Genomic DNA, 20,468 nt, shown 5'->3' on the forward strand with positions numbered 1-20,468 from the left:
TTAATTGTTGAAGCCAAAGCAGGATTAGGGGAGCCAGGAGTCGGAGCCCATGAGACCCTGTACCATCAAGTTTGTCATTCATTCTGCAGTTCTCCCAACAGAGCCAGTCTGTTTCCCAGTTTGTTCCAAAGAGCCAGAGCTGGTTGAGACGCGTTTGCATGATAACAGTACAGTAGTGGATCCAGAAAGTAGAAGCCTCGACCCATCTTAAGATACTTATTCCACTTATTCCTTGATCCATATAGTTCTTTTCTGCCTTTCATGCTGCATCAATGGCTTCCTCCAGTCCAGGTTCAAAAGGGCCCAGGTCTTTGTTCAGGATGTTCATCGGGGCAGAACAAGACGGGGCTCCGGACCTTGGCTGGCCACACAGCCCTCAAAGCCCAGGTGCTGGCACAAGGGAAGGGGAAGAAGGATAACTCTTGATGCCAAGGCTCAGTGAGTTCCAAGCCTGCAGGGAAACAAAGAACTGAGGGCTAGAGGTGGAGAATTGGAAGTGGGAGATTTCTTCTTTTCATGGATTCCTACAGAGTCAGAGGAAAGAGAGAAGGGAGTCCATAAAGCCTTTTTAGAACCTTCTACCCTACAAGGGCATAGCCAAGAAAGTACCCTGTCTCAATGCTGCCTTCCTGACCCCTCAAAGCTTATCTTGCCCAGACCAAAATCCCAGAAATCCCACTCTTCACAGTATTACTTCCTTTCCCCACCCACCCAGAGTATCTTTCCCACTTTGGAACAATCCTAGCATTCCCTACTTTCATCTGCCCTTGTTGTTTCAGTCACATTCGACTCTTCTTGGGTTTGGTTTGGTTTTGTTTTTTTGGCAGAGATACTGGAGTAGTTTGCCATTTCCTTCCCTTCATTTTCCAGATAAGGAAACTGAGGTAAGCAAGGTTTAGTGATTTGCCCAGGGTCACACAGCTAGTAAGTGACTGAGTTAGGAATTGAACTCCAGTCTTCCTGACCACAGACCTGTCATTCAGTGGACTGCCTCACTTTACTCCATTTACCCATCCTGGTCCTTAATTTTGGCATTTTCAGCCTAGGTAGAGTAGATACTTCATAAAAGTTTATTGATGGATTGGTTAGATAACTGCAAACTTGAAAAGCTTTTCAAGTGCATTTGAAAATATAAAGCCATTTCATTAGCCTATCACCATTATATGTTCTACCTTTCCCATATTTTCCAGTCTGGCCCTCACACATGGATCTCCTTTCCTCTCTGACTCTCGATACTGCATTCACCTTTGTCTCTCCAAATACCCTTTTTTCCCCTTCAGAATTCTGCTCAAGCATCACCCGCTGTAAAATGGGGAAGATCAGAGGAGACACTCTTTGTAAAGCACTTACATGTCTGGGACATAGTAAACCTCATAGAAATGTTAGTTATTGTCGTCATTTCCTTCTACTCAAAATCTACTCAGCTTCTGATTCTCTCCTTCAAAAAACTTAAGCCTGTTTTTTCTCTAAACATGCTTGAGGACCAGACTCTTTTCTGTATCTATAGCATGCAGACCCAAATTGCTCTTTTGATTGGTTCTGCTCAACTGTTTTTTTCTTCCTCTCTCTGTAATAGGAGATGGGAAAGGGAGAAAGCGGTCATCTATTGGGAAATGAAGTTGATTTTGTGAAAACAAAAGATGTCAATAAACTTTTTAAAGAAGTTGGGGTAGGGGGCTAGCTAGGTGGCACAGTGAATAGAGCATCAAGTTCGAGTCCCACCTCAGTCACTTGACATTGACTAGCTGAGTGACCTTGGGCAAAGTCACTTAATCATAATTGCTTCACTATCCCCCCCAAAATGTAATGGGCAAGTATTTAACAAAATAAATTTTTTAAAAATACTATAAAAGCAGGGGTTAAGTCCTCCACAGTTTAGGAGCTGACATACCTACCCTCTGATGATCTTCTCACCCTTCCTGGGCTCACCTTGTCTTCCCACCTGCATGGGCTTCCCACAATGGAGTGGGCAGGGGCAGGCAGGTACTGAAGGGTATGGCCTTCTCCTTATTTCAGCTAAAGGGTTGTTTTTGTTTTCATGCCTTAAAATTTGTTAGATTTGGAATAAAATAAGGTGATTTCTAGGCAATTGAGTAAAGAAAAATAAATTCAAGGGGAAAAAATCATCATCAGTGGACAGCAACCTCTAAAGATCCCATCTGCCTTCAGACTTAATATCACCAGCTTGAGACAGGGGAAAAAAAACCTTTTTTAAAAATCTTTAACTTTGTGAGACAAGGATAGGGATAGAAAAGTGTCCTCACAATGTCACAAGTATAAAGAACACCCGAGTGACCAAACTCTTCCCAGTCAGTGGAGGACAGTACCTTCTCTACAACTCAGAGGCCTAGAGAGGACATGGAGGGAGGTACCCAAGCAGTAGATATCCCACAGCCCACATGGGCCAGAGGTGGAGCAAATGAAACAAATGATAATTAAATCACTACAAACAGGCCCCCGCTATGTCTCAGAGAGCCCGAGAAGGAACCTAAAAATCACCCTGCTTTGTTCAATCATAAGGAGCATTCAGGGGAAATCCTTCGCTTCAGTGGGTCTGCAGCTTGGCTTTCCTAGCCCAGGAAGTTCCCGGTGAGAGGATTCTTCTTTCTTCAGCTCTTGAGGTCATGAAGGCTGTGTGGGAGGAGTTGGGACTCTGGGTGTAATGGAAATTTGAGGCTCTGTCTTGGGGGAACTCCAAGAACAAAGAGTCAGCATGAAGCTTCTTTTTTGAGGATGGAGGGAAAGGGAAAAAAGACCTGTGCTCTTTGGGGAATAAGGTACTTTCTCATTTCGGAGACCACTATGATTTAGTACCGAAAACCATCTGAAGTTCCTCTAGTCAAATTCTCTTCTCTTTTTCCTTCTTTATCTTCCAGTTGCACTTGGTGTTGGGCTGTACTCAAGTAAGGCCTTTGATCATAACAAAGTACAGCCCCCCCCCCCCCAATCAATGCTAGTCTATGCAGCCTTATCTGTTCCTTACTAGTTTACCAATTGTAAAAAGAAAGATAGTGCATGTGTGCTTTAGTAAGTCCCCTAGTAGCAGCATCGTCCATTAAACTGGCTCTGAATTTCATGGCCCGTTGTTCATTTGTCCCTGTAAAGAGCGGCCCTTTTCTTTGAATTCTCATTCTGTGTTCTAAAAGGAGGTCCTCTTCATTCTTGGAGTTGGAAAGTCTTCTTCAGTCTCTGGCCCAGTTCCCTCATCTTAATTTTTGTACAGCATATTCTGGTCACCTCATTCATTACAGAACGTGCCTGGCCTAGTTGACATACCCTTTTGGGTGGGTGCCAGTGCTTATCATTTCCCCATTTTCATAGGTTTTTTATATAACACAGATTTTTTTAAATGACCAAAAAAATCCCAAAACTTCTTGCTAACATCTGAATCCTGAAATCCTACAGACTCTTTCCTGAATTCTCTCCAATTTGTTGCTGCTTGCTGTGAATATAGTAAAAATAATGACCAGCCTTTAATGTAGCTTCAAAGAATTCCACTGCTTTCCCCTTTTTTACTTCTGAATGTGCAAGCTCCATGTTATATCTTTGCTCTTTAAACTAAAGCTACTCAGGATTACAAAGATTATGTCTTAGAAGCCTCTCCAAGATTCATCGTCCCTGGAATTCATGCTCTTCTCACCTTCATTTTTCAGAATCCTCTTCTTCCTCCTAGGCTAAGCTCAGATGCTACTTTTTTTCTTGAAGGCTTCCCTGATCTCCCATAATATTCTTTGCCTTCTCTGTTTTTCTTGCATCATACTTACTTGCATACATGTTGTGTCCCTCTTTCCCCAAAAGAAAGCCACCTCCTTGAGGCCAAGCATTGTATTTCTATACCTGCCATTGTACTTGACCCATGGCAGTGGTGATAAGGACTGGCCTGTGATTTTATTGGTATAGACATCTCCCAAGGAGGAAGATCATCCTTTGAAAATTACAGTCTTGGGCAGCTAGGTGGTGCAGTGGATAGAGCACTGGCCCTGGAGTCAGGAGTACCTGGGTTCAAATCCGGCCTCAGACACTTAGTAATTACCTAGCTGTGTGGCCTTGGGCAAGTCACTTAACCTTATTGCCTTGCAAAAAAAAAAACCTAAAAAATTATTACAGTTTTCAGAGAGTTGGGGAGAATATTCAGAGTTTCAATGACTTGTCTGGGTTACACAGCTGGTATGTGTGACACAGTGTGCAGTCAGCTAAGTACAAACAAGCTGTGGATGAACCACTGGAGAGAAGTATAGAGAGGAGACTAGCAACAAGGGACCAAGAAGGGTTTCCTGCTGAAGGTGATGATGTCCTTCATTCCCGAAGAAGCCCGCGATATCAGGGAGCTGATGCCATGACAAGCCCATGAATTGTGTGTTTGAGTGAGGGGGGCTGTGCCAAGTCACCATCCTCACTTTCTCCTCTGGAGCCACCTGAGTTCAGTGGCCAGCTAGGAATCAGGATGACTGGAGATAGCCCTGGACGCAAGGCAATCTGGGTTAAGTGACTTGCCCAGGATCACATAACTAGTAAGTGTCAGTCGTCTGAGGCAGAATTCAAACTCCTGTCCTCCTGACTCCAAGGCCACTGCTCTAACCACTGATCCATATAGACTTTACTGGAGACTTAAAGGTAGCTGGGAGGTAGAGATGAGGAGGGAGAGCCAAGGAAAAGGAGTCAGATGCTGTGTCACTGTATCTTAGCATATGGAGGGGAGGAAAATGTAAGAAGACTAGAAGATAGGAAGAGGCCAGGCTATAAACAGCTTCAAAAGCCTTCAGATGATTTTCTTTTTGATGTGAGAGCCAATAGAGTTTATTGAACATGGAAGTAATACAGGTGATACGGTTGGATGATTCTTCCCAACATTGAAGCCTGTTCGTTATTAGTATTTGAAAACTTTCTGGTTTGAAATAGTTTCAAGCAGCATAACTTCCTCATAAGTGGTGTATCATATTAAAAAAAACCCAATCTACTTTTTTAGGAAAGGCATTTTCTTTTGAGAGACTCAAGCTCTCTGCCCTCTCCGTAAATAAGAATACCATCAGTAAAGTTGATCATTCTGAAACTTAATTTCCTTTTCTACAAAAACTGGATAAGCGTGTATTGTTTACACTGGGTCAAAAATCTGGTGAATTTGGTTTTTTATAAGAGAAAGTGATGTTCACAAGAAGAGCTTGTTCCAATGCCTAGTCGGTATGGGAGAGAGGGAGGGTTGTGGTAATGGAGAGCCCCAGCCCAACAAATGAGAACAAATGATGAAGTCCCAATCTCCATCTGGCCCATACACTTTATTACACTGGGGTTTTTTGTTGTTTGGGTGTTACCACAGCACACCTTGTGAAAAACCTCATCAATCAAAAAGCTTCTACGCCAAGGTACTCTGCTTGGCTCTGGGGCTGCTACAGAGACCACCCATGCCCACCCTCAGGAAGCTTCCAATGTAATGGGAGATATAACATGTAGAGAAATAAGCATAGACAAGATACATTCAAAGTAGATGGACAGGGGCAGTTGTCACAGTGAATAGAGCAATGGCCCTGCAGTAGGACCTGAGTTTGAATCTGGCCTCAGACACTTAATAATTACCTAGCTATGTGTTAACTCCATTGCCTTGCCAAAAAAAAGGTAGATGGATAGTCATTAGTCCTAAAGTTTGCTGTGATTCTCAATAAATAGAATTATGTACCACTGATACTTCTGCAAAAGGAATTCACACAGGGCAAATGCTCCCACAGGGACAGATGAAGCAATATTGAGACACCCTGAAGGTCTCATTGAAAAACTTTAGAATTGACTGTACAGCTTGGGAGACTCTGACACAGGACAGCCCAGCATGGTGTGCCCTCATCAGTGAGGGGGCTACACTCTATGAGGAAGGCAGAATGGAAGCAGCTCAAAGGAAACATGACATCCTAAGTTTAGAGTACCCACCTAGGTTTTCACATGGACATTCACATGGCCAACCTGTGGCAGGGCAGTCCGAGCTTGTATTGGTCTGATCAGTCACAGTTGGACACACCGTAGTTTGTCTCAAACATAGTGATGCTATTTTAGTCGTCTTCAATAATGAAGGATAAGAAACCAACCAACTTGCAGTCTTCTCTGATCTGTTTGCCCAGCCAATGCTGCTTGGCTGTTCTTTTATCTCTCCCTCTCTTCCTCTCTCTCTGCCTATCCCTTCCTATGTGTTGTAACTTCTTTTAATACATTTTTGTTTTATTTCAAAAAAAAAAAAAAAGAAACCAACCAACTTCTACAAAGAATACTGAGGAATTGGAACAGACCTAAGCTTTCCTCTAGAGTCTAGGCCCTACTTTAGAAACCTGGAACCTCTGTCCTAAGAGTCTGTAGATAAAATACCCTTTTCCCATACTTTCCTCCACCAAAAAAAAAAAAAGGAAACAAAAGAGAATTTTTGTTTGAGCTCTCCTGTTCTGAAGTGACATGTCTCAGGGACATTTGTTTGTTAGGAAATTCTCTTCAAAGGTGCTTTGGTGCCCCTGCCATCTTTCAAGACTAGGAGAAGCATGGGTAAAAGTTCAGTGGAGGCTGATGTTGTCTATCTGGGAGACTGGAGCTCTATGTGTTTGTAGACCTTGCCCCAAAGAGTTAACATAGCTGTAGTTCATTCCCAGGATCTGGTGCCAGATCATTCTATTCTATCCTGTCTTGACTTTCCTCCCTACCCAGTAAGGAGCAGGATCTAGAAGCCTCCTTCCCCCCCCACCCCCGAATCCTGAGCCCAGTTCCTGCTCCAGACTATAGCTGAGTCATGGTCCCTTCAATCCTTGCCAGTGGATAACATACTAGTTCTGTCTCCTTCAGCTTCCACCCATTTCTTCCTCAGCCTGTCCGTTGGGCCAGGAAGAACCTTGACATCTCTAAAATGACCTCACAGATGTCCGACCACTTGAGTTCTTTTGATTCCTGGGCTCTCGGCTCTTTTGGCCTCATGGAGCTTCCTCTTTGTTGGGTCTGAGTAAGCTGCCCTCCCTCTCTGATGCTCACCCTGTTCATCCTGTTGGGTCCTCTGCTCCTGGCCCACTCTCCCAGTTCCCCAAAATTGAGGCCACCTCCTGTTCATCTTTCAGGTTCTCTTCTCAAGTTCCTTCTTCCAGGAAACCTCACTCCCCAGAACTATATCAGAGGAGCCCATCACAACAGTCTGGCTTGTTTTTTCTTGTCCTTCCTTCCTCCCCAGAGCTCATTCCTCTCACACACTTTCCTAGTGTTTGTTTGGGTTTTGGGGTTGTTGCTGTTTTTTTTAAAGATCATAGATGCCACAGAGGCCATGACTGAGCAGAGACTAACCCTGGATGGGGCAGCTGCAGGCCCGAGGTGTCTCTTCTCTGGGGACTTCTAGATACTTGAAACACCAGGGCTTGGGTTTCTCTGGTTTTTTCCTTCATTTTGGGTTTCAGTCCCATGGCCAACTTCTTCCCTCCAAGTTTAATTATTCTCATTTTCTTGGGGAATCTAAGAGAAGTCTGACAGACAATTGGAATTCCTAATTTGTTTCTGGGACCCCCTGGCCCAGGAGTGGGTGGTAAAGATGCAAAATGAGAATTCTCATTTATCCTTTAAGCTGAAAAACCATCAGGAAGGGTTGGGTTCCTCTCGCCCCCTCTCCTGTGGAGTCTTCCTTGGGGACTAATTGTTGTTTGATTTTAATTAGAAAAATAAACAATTATTTTGAGTTTTTTCCCTTGACCCCTCCAAGCTAAGTTCAAGCCTTCCTTCTTCCATTATAACATGTGAATTACAGGAAATTCTGCTCCTCGGAGGAGTTCTCTTTTCCAAAATATATTCTCCTGGGAGAGTATTTAAGTAGTGGTCAGAGAAGGAAAGCAGACATGAAAGAAAGACTCATGGGATCAAAGGACTCTGGTTCTAGAGCAGGAGAGGACCTCAAGGGCCATGGAGTCCAACTTAGTGCAGGGCTCAAGACATCATAAGTCCCCAAGAAACCTTAGTTACTTATTGCTATGCTCTTTAAGAGTGGGGAAAAACTTAGCTATAAATACCTCCCTCCCAGGGTAGTTGTGAGGATCAAATAAGATCATGACTGTAAAGCATTAGGTCCAGGGTTTGGCATGGTCTGGGAGCTATGTAAATGTTAGCTGTCATTATTAGTTTGTGCTGTATTAATTGGCCTGGTTCCTACATTTCTTGGCAGTATTGTTAGGCCTGTGGGGTTTTTTTTGTCATAGATAATGGGATGTTAGAGCTCTAAGGGGTCTTGGAGGTCATCTGGGCTTGCCTGCATTTTTCTCAGTCAGGAGGCCCTGGGTCACATAAATAGCCCGCAGAGCTAGACTCTAGACCAGAGTCTCTGCCTCAGTAGGCTTTTTCCATCCTCCCTAGTGCCTCTCTGGTTTGCCTCTTATCCATCTCTGTGTACAGTTTCGTCCTGATCTGTCCCTTAGGGGTTATCTGCCCCTGCTTTTTTCTTTGTATCTTCCCTCAACACCCAGGGATTAGTGGTTAACTTAGTGGCTAACTGTGACCTATAAAAGGAATCTCTCAGAGCCAGGACTTCTCCCTTTAATATCCAAAGGTAATGAAGTCAAGTGAAAATCTGTTTTCATGGTCTTGGAAGAGCAGGAGAAATTGAAAAAGAAACATCCTCCCCAGCCACCAAACGCTGCTTCCTGGTCTTCCCTACCTCTTCCAGGATTCCACTTATATAAGTGAGCTTTTCTTGTTTTCCCCAGAGCTTCTCTTTAAAATGATCTTACAGATTCTGCATAATCAGGTGTGGGAGATCTGGGATCCTTTCACACAAGTCTCTATCACAGTTGCTTCTCCATGACTGGGTTTTTTTTTTTACCTTATGCAGGACCTTATTCAATGACCAGAGAGTCACACTGACCTCTGATCAGCAAGCTCTCATTGATGAAAATGCTGTGGAGAGGAGCGCGGGCCTGAGGTTTCTGAACTTCTCTGAAGCAGGCCATCTCTATTTCAAACAGTTGTGTTGGATTCATTGCTTTATTTTTCTTTCCTATCACTGAAAATGTATGTCTCATTCTGCTCCTCTAGTCTGCCATCTCTCTGCTGAAAAGTGGAAATCCACAGTCTGGATTTGTGATTGGTCATTGCATCCATCAGACCCCGTAAGATTTTGGGGAATGTTTTCTTTTACAAAACTGTAGTCATGCCTAGAACTACTAAACTCTGCATACTCTTTGACCAGTACTAGTGCTGAACCCTCCAAAGAAATAAAAGAGGAAATAGACTTTATATATGTGATATATATCTATATATATATACTTATATATCAATATATATAATTAAAATAACTGTTCTTTTTGTCATACAAAGAACTGAAAACTAAGAGGATGCCCATTTGGGGGAATGGCTGAACAAATGATGGCCTATAAAGGTTATGGAGTGCTGATGTGCCTAAGGAATGATCAAACGGGGCTTCAAAGAAACCTTGAAAGATTTATATGAATTAATGCAAACTAACTTAAATGGAACCAAATGAACTTTTTATACAATTAGAACAACATTGTAAAGAAAAATGACTTTAAAAGACTTAGCTATAATCAACAAAGTGACCAGCCATGATTCCAAAGCACTGATGAAGAAACATCCTAACCAACATCATGACAGCGATGAATGTGTGGAATGGGACATGTATTTTGGGACAGGGTCAATGAGCAAATTTGATTTGCCTGATTATGTGTATTTGGTATAAGAGTTTCCTTTTATCCCCCCAGTGGGAGAATAGGAGAGAAATAAATTTTTATTCATTTTTAAAATTTAATTTTTTTTTTTTTACAAAGCAGTGGGGTTAAGTGGCTTGCCCAAGGCCACACAGCTAGGTAATTATTAAGTGTCTGAGGCCAGATTTGAACTCAGGTACTCTTGACTCCAGGGCTGGTGCTCTATTCACTGCACCACCTAGCTGCCCCTAAAATTTAATTTTTAAAATAAGATTGTAGTTATTGTGTCAATGGCCCTTCCTAGTTCTCGTTTCACATTGCATTTCATCCTGAATTTGTACGTCATAACACAGCATACTGATTTGTGAGGGTCTCAGATCAGAAATCTAGAGCTGAAAAGAACCTCAGAGGTCATCTAGTCCGTCCCTCTCGTTTTCTAATTGAGGAAATTGAGGCCTAGGGATGTGTAATAACTTGCCCAGGGTCACTGGTGGCAAGTGTCAGAGAAGGGTTTGAACCTATTTCCTCAGACCCTGGAACCAATGCTCCACTGGACCACAGGGGCTCCATGTGTCACTCTTATTCTATAATATATCCCTGGCAGTTCTGTAAGATTTCAATTTTAGAAAGTCATAGTTTCCTAGATTTTACAAGCTATTGTGCTAAGGCTTATATCTCCCAGAAAGCTAGATCTTAAAGGATGAGATTATGTCTCCTCTCCCATCCCAGGCTCTGATGGGGAAGATCTTAGCAAATACTAGTGAAGTTGTGCATGGTGCCTCTGGGGTCACGGAGCTGGGGACTAGCAGTGGGAATCAGGTGGCACTTTAGGCGATTTATCATTGGCTTCCTCTCCCAGTGAGGACCACAGCTCGGCAGTGTACTTAAAGGTCTAAGCCTCAGAGAACCACCTATTTGTAGGTGGTTCTCTGATGTAGAACCATCATCTCAGAAGAGATGCTTTGGGACAGTATTCTTTTTTTTTTTAGGTTTTTTTGCAAGGCAAACGGGGTTAAGTGGCTTGCCCAAGGCCACACAGCTAGGTAATTAGTAAGTGTCTGAGACTGGATTTGAATCCAGGTACTCCTGACTCCAGGGCTGGTGCTCTATCCACTGCGCCACCTAGCCGCCCCAAGGGACAGGATTCTTTCATTGGTCTGTGATCATCCTTCTTGTGTTCATTTGGCCTTCTAATTAGAAACAGGAAATAAAGAATTAATAAGGGAAATGAGTCCATTGAAGTTGAGCATGGGGTTCTTCAAAGTCACATAGTGGTCTTTTCTCTGTTACAAAGTCTGGCAGACCAAACCAGTCATGAGAGCACTGATCGGCTTCCTTTCTGTCATCTCTCTATGAGACTTGATCTCTGGAGAGGTGGCTTTGTCTCCATGGATTAGAATCAGTATTTGATCTAAGTAACCCCAGATATGAAATTACAGGCTCAGCATTTGCTCCTGGTCGAAGGATGGGAATAATCCCTGGCACCCTAGACTCCCAGCAGTCAAGAGATCATTAGATGGGAATGGAAAAGAACGTTGTCTGGTGGCAGGAAAGCACGATCTTGTGGGGCACCAGCCCTCCTAGGTCCCCTCCTTTGCATCACCACACCATCACCCCCTCCCAGTCATTTTGCATTTTTTCTTTGATACATGTCAATTGCTGACCACTGGCCTAGACTAAATGTCTGTAGAAAACTTAAAATAAAAAGGGTTGGGGTCCCAGGTTTTAGAAAAAGAAATTGGCTTCCAGTTGTTTGTGGTCATCACAAGAATGGGAAGAGTCAAAAATTAGTTCCATAGTTTTATGCCTGTGTCATTTCTTTCCCTGCTTCCCCCCCTAACAGTTGACTTATCACTAAGGGTTTGAATTCAGAAACCACACCTTCATCTCCTTTGCATTTCTCTAGGAATCAGATATGCTGTTTTTTTTTTTTTGCAAGACATCACTTCTAAAAAAAGTTCCAATTAAATGTTGCAGGATTGGACCATTCAGTGACAAATACAAAAACAATGGATCTGGCCAAGAGCCCTTGAAAGTCTTCTTAAAGCTTGACTTGTCTGACTATGAGACACTAGCCATTTTCTCTACTTTAGAGACCTCCTTTTCTCTTTCATAGTGGAGATAGGAGGACTGAATAGAGACTCAGCTGATCTGAGAGGCTCCCCTCTTGAACCCAAGCTTCCTGATCAGAGGGGATCAGAGAGTCCCTGGAGAGCCAGGAGCTCTTGCAAAAGTGTCCCAACCTCCCGCAGCAGTGGGTTGTTCCAATGGCTGGTCTCTTTCTAGGTTTCCTGTCCTTTGATGTAGCCCAGTATGTGTAATGAATAGCTGCCTTTTAAAGGAAAACAGATTTGTGATAGAAATTCTCAAAAAGGAGGGCAAAGAAAAGAACTGGCTCGCTTAATCATTTCCACCTAAGTCCAGAGGTCCATCTGTGAGTAAGGCCGGATTTATTAAAGGTAAAAAGCAGCTGTTCTCTCTGAGTGGTGGACTGCCTCTTGCCTGCCCTCTGGGATGGGGGCGATGACTTAGTTCAAGCCTTTGGACCCTGCTCCAGTTTAGGACTAACAACTAGGACTTCTCTGGGCTTGATGTTTTTTGAGGCAAAAGAACTTTTTTTTCCTCCTTGTTCTATAACTTGTCCTTTTAATAATGCTAACAACACCCTCTAAGCCCTGCCCCATATCTTACGGAAAATTTTGTTCCTAAAGGACAGGGGTCTTGACTCTTAATCCATCTTAGTCTGGTGGGATGACCTGGGCATTGCTAGTAAAAATGAGGGTCTCACTGTGTAGTGGTTAGAGGGGCAACAAATGATGGTCCCGGGGCCAAATCTAACCCTTGATCCGTTTTTTAGCCCCTGATTTAAAAAAATATTTTTACATTTTTAAAAAGAATAAATCTTTATTTTGCTGACCCCTGGGCTTGGTACATCTGACTTGGACTAAAAATATTTGAGTTCAAATCCAAATAGAGTAAATCTTTATTTTACTGACCCCTGGGCTTGGTACATCTGAATTTGACTCAAAATTTCTGGGTTCAAATCCTGCCTCAGCTCTTTACTAGCTGTGTGATCTGGGCAAGTCAGAATCTTTCTAATTCTAAGTTTTCTCATCTGCCAAATGGGTAGGGAAGTTAATGGCACCTTCTTAGCTCTAAATCCTTGACCCTATGAACCAGTATTATCTTGTAAAGATGTTAAACTGCCATGTCTTCTCAGCTCCACCAAGAGAAAGGAAGGGAAGGGAGAAGAGAGAGAAAAAGGGAAGAGGAAATTAACGAAGAGAAAAAAGGAGAAAAAATGAAGGAGAAAGGAGGAGGAGGAGGCCAGCCACTGACAGTGAGTTAGACTTTTGTAAGTGCTGGGACACAAAGAAAGGTAAAAATACAGTTCCTGCCCTCAAAGAGTTTACATTCTAATGAGGGAGACCATATGCAAATAACTATGGATGTACAAGATAATTTTTGGAGGCAAAGCCTAGTTCCTGGCAAGGTGTGTTGGAGCACTTTTTGGATACTGGATCCATTTCCTGACTTATGTCTAAAGTCGGGTGTCATGAGACTCCCATAATAGCAGAATCCATTCAGTACAGGTCACTCCCAAGAACCACCAGTGACCACCATTATTACACAAGTCTTGCCTAATAAAAAGACTAGTCAGTAGATACACAGTCATTGAGAAGAAAAAAAGCAGCTGTGGCAAGGATAATACCATCAGGAATTTTCCTGGTGATACAGCTGACGTGGTGTGTGGTTGTTTTTTTTGGTGGTTTTTTTTGGTGTTTTTTTTTTTTGTTTTTTGCAAGGCAAACAGAGTTAAGTGGCTTCCCCAAGGCCACACAGCTAGGTAATTATTAAGTGTTTGAGACCGGATTTGAACCCAGGTACTCCTGACTCCAGGGCTGGTGCTTTATCCACTGTGCCACCTAGCCGCCCCTGATGTGGTACTTTTATGGAGGGGAGAGGAACTTGTTTTCACAGAAATTGACTTTTAGAAATGTGTCTAACCCACAAGAATGACCCTCTTTAGCCACTAACTTTCACCTTAATAGGAAAATCAGGTAAAATAGTGAGGTACAGTCTGAGTAGATCAGGAGTTCAGACAGGCCTGGGTCTCCATCCAGGGCTGCCATGTCCAATACAGCGAGGGATTGTGACATCTGGCTCTGGGCAAGTTGTGTTCTCTTTGAGTATTTTTCTCTTTTGCAAAATGACAGGCTATGGCTCAGTGACTGTTAAAAGTCCCCTTTAGTAGTCTATGATTCTAAATAGAATATGATGACAGAAAGAATCAGGAGCTAAGAGTCAGCTGAAAGCCATTGTGGCGTAATGAGTGGTTAAAGGGCTGGCAGGAAGACCTGGGTTCAAATCCTGCCTAGCTGGGCAAGTCATTTCACCTCTGAATCTCCTAAGAAGTTGGGTTTGATGATTTATTAAGTTCCTTCTAACTTGAAATCTATGATCCTATGTCTCTGTGAATCCTATTGACAAATACAAGAGGCAATACCAGTTTACCATCACCCACTGAATCCTTTATCTCTCCTTAAGACTTAAAAGATCTTAAAACAGGATCAGATCTCTTGGGGACCTGGCAGATTCTCAGAGAGACTATTGGAATATGGGAATTTGGAAAGCCTCAAAAGCAAATTACTTAACTCTGCCTTGCCCCCTTTGTTCCTTTAGTGCCAAAGACATTCCTTAAAAAAATCTTTTAACTAAAAGAGTCCATGTGTGAGGGATGGAGTAATTATGGTTGTAGATGCAATTTGCTTGGGAACAGTTTCAGAGTGGAAGTCTGGGATAAGTCTGCGGAGTGATATTTTGGATTGGAAAGTTGGAACAGTAAAGTTATGGGAATGTAAGTTTTATTGATGCCATTTTCTTTCCTCTAAGATTAGTTTCTATACACTTTTTATATATCATAGAAGTATATAGTTATTGCCCCGTTTGAATGTAAGTTCCTTGAAGACAGGAACTGCTATTTATCCCTTTCTTTGTATCCCAGACCCTTAGCATAAAGCCTGGACCAGTAAGCCTTTATTAATAAATGTTTATTGATTGATTAGTCTCTGCATTGATCAGAGTTCTAAAGTCCTTCAGTGTTATTTTCCTTTATATTATTGTGGTCATTGTGTAAATTTTCTCCTGGTTCTGCCTACTTCACCCTGAATCAGTCCATACAGATTGTCTCAAAGTTCTTGAAATCGTTTACATTTATAAATGTTTTATACCATAATAGTACATCACACTCATAGACTATAATTTGTTCAGCCGATCCCATGGGTCCCTAATGAAAGCCATTTCCAGTTCTGTGTTTTTGTTTATATAGATCTTCCCTCTTTCTTTGGGACACTGGTACTGCTCTTTGACCAAAGGGTTTCTGGACATTTTTGCTGTCATTTCAAATCATTGGATCATGCAGCTCAGCCAGTAGGACAGTAAAATGTGTTTTTCCCAAGCTTGATGCTCATCCTAGTGTAACTCATGTTTAGGGTTAGGAACTAAAGCTGTTGGGAAGTCCCTGGGTAACTGAACTCCTCTTTGTCCAGAGGAGTCCCCAAAGAGGAAATGCAGCATCTCCTGCACTCCAGTTTATCCATGGTCATGGCACCAGTCTGAAGAAGAGGGATAATTTGAACTCAGGCCTTAGTCTCAAAGGATTGCTTTCTCCACAGTCCCAGGCTGCCTGACAAGACCTGAGGCTTGCTTTTCTTAACCACCCTGGTTGGATAGCAGCAAAGTTTTATTCTATACCTCAGGGCAATGCAAAGTAAATAAGATAGCAGCTACCATACCAAGATTCTCAGCCTGTTGGAGGAATAATGGCCAGGCGCTCACAGAACTGTAATCCATCATGATGTGGGTGAGGTTTCAGAGTCACTGGGCCTTTGGGTGAGGGATCTGCAAGACTTCCCTGAGCATCAGAAGATTCTGGTCTCCTGAGAACCCCACTGAGGCAGAAGAGAACTGGGAACTGGAGCCAGGTGTTCTTGACTTCCAGTGGAGGCCTCAAAAGAACGGCTAGAATTTGGAGGTTAGGGAGAGGGCATGGGTTTCTAAGCCAGCCTTCTTGGCTTTAAAGGATTGTGTCTTGGTCAAATCACTGTTTTTGTCCTGTGGCTGGGGTGCTAATTAGTTAAATCCAGCTAACATTCCTCAAAGGCAAGGGTGAACCGAGTAACCATCTGAAGCAGAGTTGTTCTTTTGGTTCCCATCTGTGGGATGCCTGGAGAGAGGGCTGTTGGGAAGGGGGATCAGAGACTTCCTCATTCTTTATTTACAAATGGACATGGTCCGAGGCTCTGGGTTCCAAGGTCAATCCCAAACGGAGGAAATGTTTTAGAAAAAGTAGAATGTGGAATCGGCTCCATTATCAGAGCCTGCTAATTGGAAAAGTTGTCCCAGTTGCTTAGGGTTCCTGGCCCAAGACAAGCCTGGGCAGGGAGAAGCAAAGAGGGCAGCCCTTGCAAATCGAATGAAGATGTCCCAGGGCAGCTTGCATGTAGCATTTAATCATTTCTGACAGGAAAGGAACTTGACCCTGGAATCCTGCAGCCTATCTGCGGCCCGTGAAACCGAGTCTGACTAAGCTGATAAGTGGCTTCCCTTCCCAGCCCTTTTACTGGACTAGTGTTTTGTTCCTGAGTTATTTGTGTTTCCCCTTCCCTCCAGGACAATATTATCTCCTTTTAATCCTGTCATGCATAACATAACAAAGTGGCCACAAGCAAGGCTCTGCTTTGGAATAAATATCTAAGGGAAGTTAACATTGGACAGTTGATTTTTGGTTTCTTGACATTAAAGGTTTTAGAGGCAATTAAAAACCACCAGAAACACAAATAAATCCCTCAACTCCAGCTGGCCTCTAGAGGAACTGGCACAGTTTCCCCATCTGAACTCCCTGGGTAACTTAGGGGTAGCTTCCTCCCCTGCCACATCTTCCTTCCTTGGGAAAATTAGGTTCATCATCAATCACAACACTTGGGCCCATCATTGTTCACAACTCTTAGGTCCATTGTCAATTATAATTCTTAGGTCCTTCATTGATCTATCATGGATTGCAACTCTTAGATCCATCATCATTCACAACTCTTAGATCCATCATCAATTACAACTCTTAGGTCCAGTGTCATTTACAACTCTTAAATCCATCGTCGATCCATCATGTATCACAACTCTTAGGTACATCATCATCTGCAGCTCCTAGGTCCATCACCGATCGCAAGTCCTAGGTCCATCATCAATCATAGGCCTTAGGTACATCATCATTGATCACAACTCTTAGAACTTCTGGAAGGAACCTTAACCATTGTCTTGAACATTTCTCATTTTACATGAGGATCTGAGTCTCAGAGATATCAAAATAACTTGTCCAGAGTTACACAGTCCTTTGGAACCAAGACTAGTCATTGCATCTTCTCTGAATCCTGCTAATGTCTTTTAGTACTGTCTTCATTTATGTGTCTGTATTTCTATATGAGGCAGTTAGCCAGCTCAGTGGATAGAGCCCCAAGCTTGGAGTTCCAGTCTGGCCTCGAACACTTACTTTACTCTTTTTGTCTCAGTTTCTTCAACTATAAAATAAGCTGAAGAAGGAAATGGCAAACCACTCCATTATCTCTGCCAAGAAAATCCAGATGGGGTCATGAAGAGGCAGGCACAACTGAAAACTTGAACCACAATATTTCTGTAGAACATTTTGTATATTTTTCTCCTAGTTCTGCTTTCTTCCTCTATATCAGTTCGTAAGGGGACCAGCTCATTCTTGATAATTGGAGTCATTGCAATTATCATATTTTAAGGCAGTAATACTCCTAGAGTCAACAGTTTACGAGTTTGGAAAGTTGGTTTATGTTTGGAGCATTAACTGTTCCACCACTCACAGGCTTATGCCCTTATGTCTTTAACCCGAAAAGCTGAAAATGAGTTGGAAATGGGAATGTGTGTTTTGTGAAGCCACACTTTGACCCGCCCAGTGAGATTTGGGGAGGTGGTGGCTATTGATGCAGACAGCTACTGCTGCTGTCTGTTCTCGGTTTTCCAGAATATCCCTTCAAATGAGGTGTTTCAGGATCAGTAGACCCTTTCCCAAAGGATCCATTTCACATAAAGTACACTGAGGTTTCATTCTTGCCCAAAATTGTGGGTTGTTTAGCTTATTTTTTTTCACTCTCTCTCTCTCTTGCAAAGTTTGTTCTTACTGGTGTCTTCTGATAGGCAATTAATGTATTCACCCTGACCAGACACAAACACAGAGATCAGCAAACCTAATGTAGATAATTAATCATAAAAATGGCATTAATACCTCAATGGCCATATTTACCTCCATGGAGCACTCTGTTAATGCTGAGGGCAATGTTATTAGCCTGATGCCTTGCCCTGAGCTGCGGGAGTGAGGCCAGAAGCTAGGACAGCCCCCTCAGTCATCAAACCTTTATTAAGGGCTTCCTTGTGGGGGATTTAAAATGTGTCAGCCACTGGAGACACAAAGCCAAAACCATGGTCCCTACCCTCTTGATTCTAAATTCTCTGGGACCTTCTGCTCCCGGTGTTAATAGGCTCATCTACCCCTTTTTGATAGTATTAATTTTTTTAAAAGGGAAGACTCTTTTGTCAATATTATCAATTAAGCGTGATCCCTTCCAACTTGAGGTAAGAAATAAAGAGTTATTGAAACCCACCTTTCAGAGGTAGGGAAAAATTTTCTCAAACATTCTGATTTCCTTTGCTAGAGAACAACTTAGCTCTGGGGCATTGCTGACTTCTAGTTTGACTGGAGCACAGCAAGTCATTATTGAATCTTTCCTCTTTCTAATTTTTTTAACTAGGAAAGTACACGACTACTTTGTCCTTCTTTACTTCACCTGGGTAAGGCTTTCAAAGTGATGGGGTCTTTCTTGGAGAATTTCTTAGTGCTCTATGCTGACTGAGTACCGTATTCTAAAGAAGAGGGAGGGTGGCTAGGCTGCTTGGTTCCCATCATGCTCAACACAGAAAGAATTTTGGATTATGAGCTCATGATGTAATAACGACCCCCACATCCCAGGGCAGATCAGATGAGATAATGTTTGTGGAGTGCTTAGTATAGAACCCAAATATAGTAAGGACAGTATATATATGTATATGTATATATATATATATATATATATATAAACTATTATTGTCGTCATCGTTATAATATATGTACTCACACACATATAAGCATATATCTATGTATGGATACATACACAATATGTAGCTAGACAGATATGAATGATAGCTCACTAGAATAATGTAGTTTAACCCCTTCATGAGGAGGAAGTCTGTCCAATACCCCTTGTCCCTGAGTTTTTGTGATGACAAAATGTCACCCAGTCTGTAGAGTTATTTATTAATTTTTAAATTTATTTATTAATTACTAAATGCCAGATCCTGCTAAGGGCTACAGATAAAAGAGAGACAAAAGACAACCCCCCCCCCCAAGAACTTATAGTCTAACAAGAGAAGCAGCAAAGAAAGACTTAACATCAAGCTATCAATAGGACAAGTGGGAAATAATTAACAGAAATAAGGTCCTGGAAATAAGAGGTATTAGGGAAGGCATTCTGTAGAAGGTGGAGAAATGGTTGTGTTCTCCTTATTCCAGGTACCCTAGGAAGCCATAAGTGACCCAATGGTGCCCAACTCTCAGAGAGCCCTCTTAGAGAAGGGAAACTTTTTTTTTTCCATTCAGACATACTTAAATATCCTGAGCATCCAGATAATTAGACTTCCACGGACTAATCCCGTTAGTGCCACTGCCTTCCTGTTTTATTATCACTAATTTACTCAGTGCAAATCTTCTTTGTACAGAGTTTGTTTGCATATTGTCTCCCTCATTAGACCTGGAACACTTGGAAAGCAGGGACCATTTTTTTTTTGCCTTCCTTTGTAACTTCAGCCCCTCCCATGGGTACCTGGCCCATAATAAGCACTTAACAAATGTATGCTGACTGACTGGTGCCCCCCTTCCTTGGCTTTTATTTGTATTTATTTTATTGCCATTGTTTTTGTATTCTTTGAATTTCTATCTCTAGGATCTAGCCTGGCATATAATAAGACTTAAATACTTTTGATTAATTGATTGATTTTTAGATCCTAGGACAGAGAGGAAGAGGAAGGGAAAGGTAAGGTTGAGTTTCAGAAGGAAAGTCTAACTACCCTTTAAATGCATCAGTGGTCCTGCCCACCATCCCCTCCATTGCTAGCTTTCTGGTTAGTGGTTAGTTTTACAAGATTCCTTGTTGGAGAACCAGCAGGAGCTGGGCCACTGGGAACCCTAGCTCCCACTTAGAGGCTTTGTGGGGCAGAAATCAATGCACCACCTAACATCAGCAGAGATTCGGGCTCTGAGTCAGCATTCCAGGGTCATTTACTGCCTGTCCTCTGCCTCCTGGAGGCGTTGGGACTGATGCTGCAAGCCCAGCCCCACATGGACAAAAGATTTAGCCTCTTTTGCCTGACCCAGTGTTCCCTTTGCATTCTCATCCCAAAGGAGTTTGGGGTGAACAGCCATTCTTCCCCATAGGAACCTTAGATAAGGAGGCAATATGGCATAGCACGGTGGACTTTGAGCGAGGAAGACCTGATTTTGGAATCTTCCCCCCAACACTTGCTGCTTACCTCCTTGAATTTCCTGTTAAATTCAAGGTTTGGATTATTTGGGTAAGTTAGACTGTTGTTTGATTGGTTGATTTTTAGATTTGCTATGCACAATTAAGGGTGCAGCTAGGTTGCATAATGGTTAGAGCACTGAACTTACAATCAGGAAGATGCATCTTCATGGTTCACATC

General features: G+C 42.6%; 1 protein-coding gene across 3 annotated transcripts in view; it reads left to right on the forward strand.

The window, feature by feature from the left end:
* The window catches only part of NXN (nucleoredoxin), a 168,847-nt gene that overhangs the window by 95,817 nt on the left and 52,562 nt on the right, over positions 1-20,468 (forward strand). The window lies entirely within an intron of this gene.

This window comes from Macrotis lagotis, chromosome 5, assembly GCF_037893015.1.
Source record: "Macrotis lagotis isolate mMagLag1 chromosome 5, bilby.v1.9.chrom.fasta, whole genome shotgun sequence".
In the NCBI taxonomy this organism is placed as follows: domain Eukaryota; kingdom Metazoa; phylum Chordata; class Mammalia; order Peramelemorphia; family Peramelidae; genus Macrotis; species Macrotis lagotis.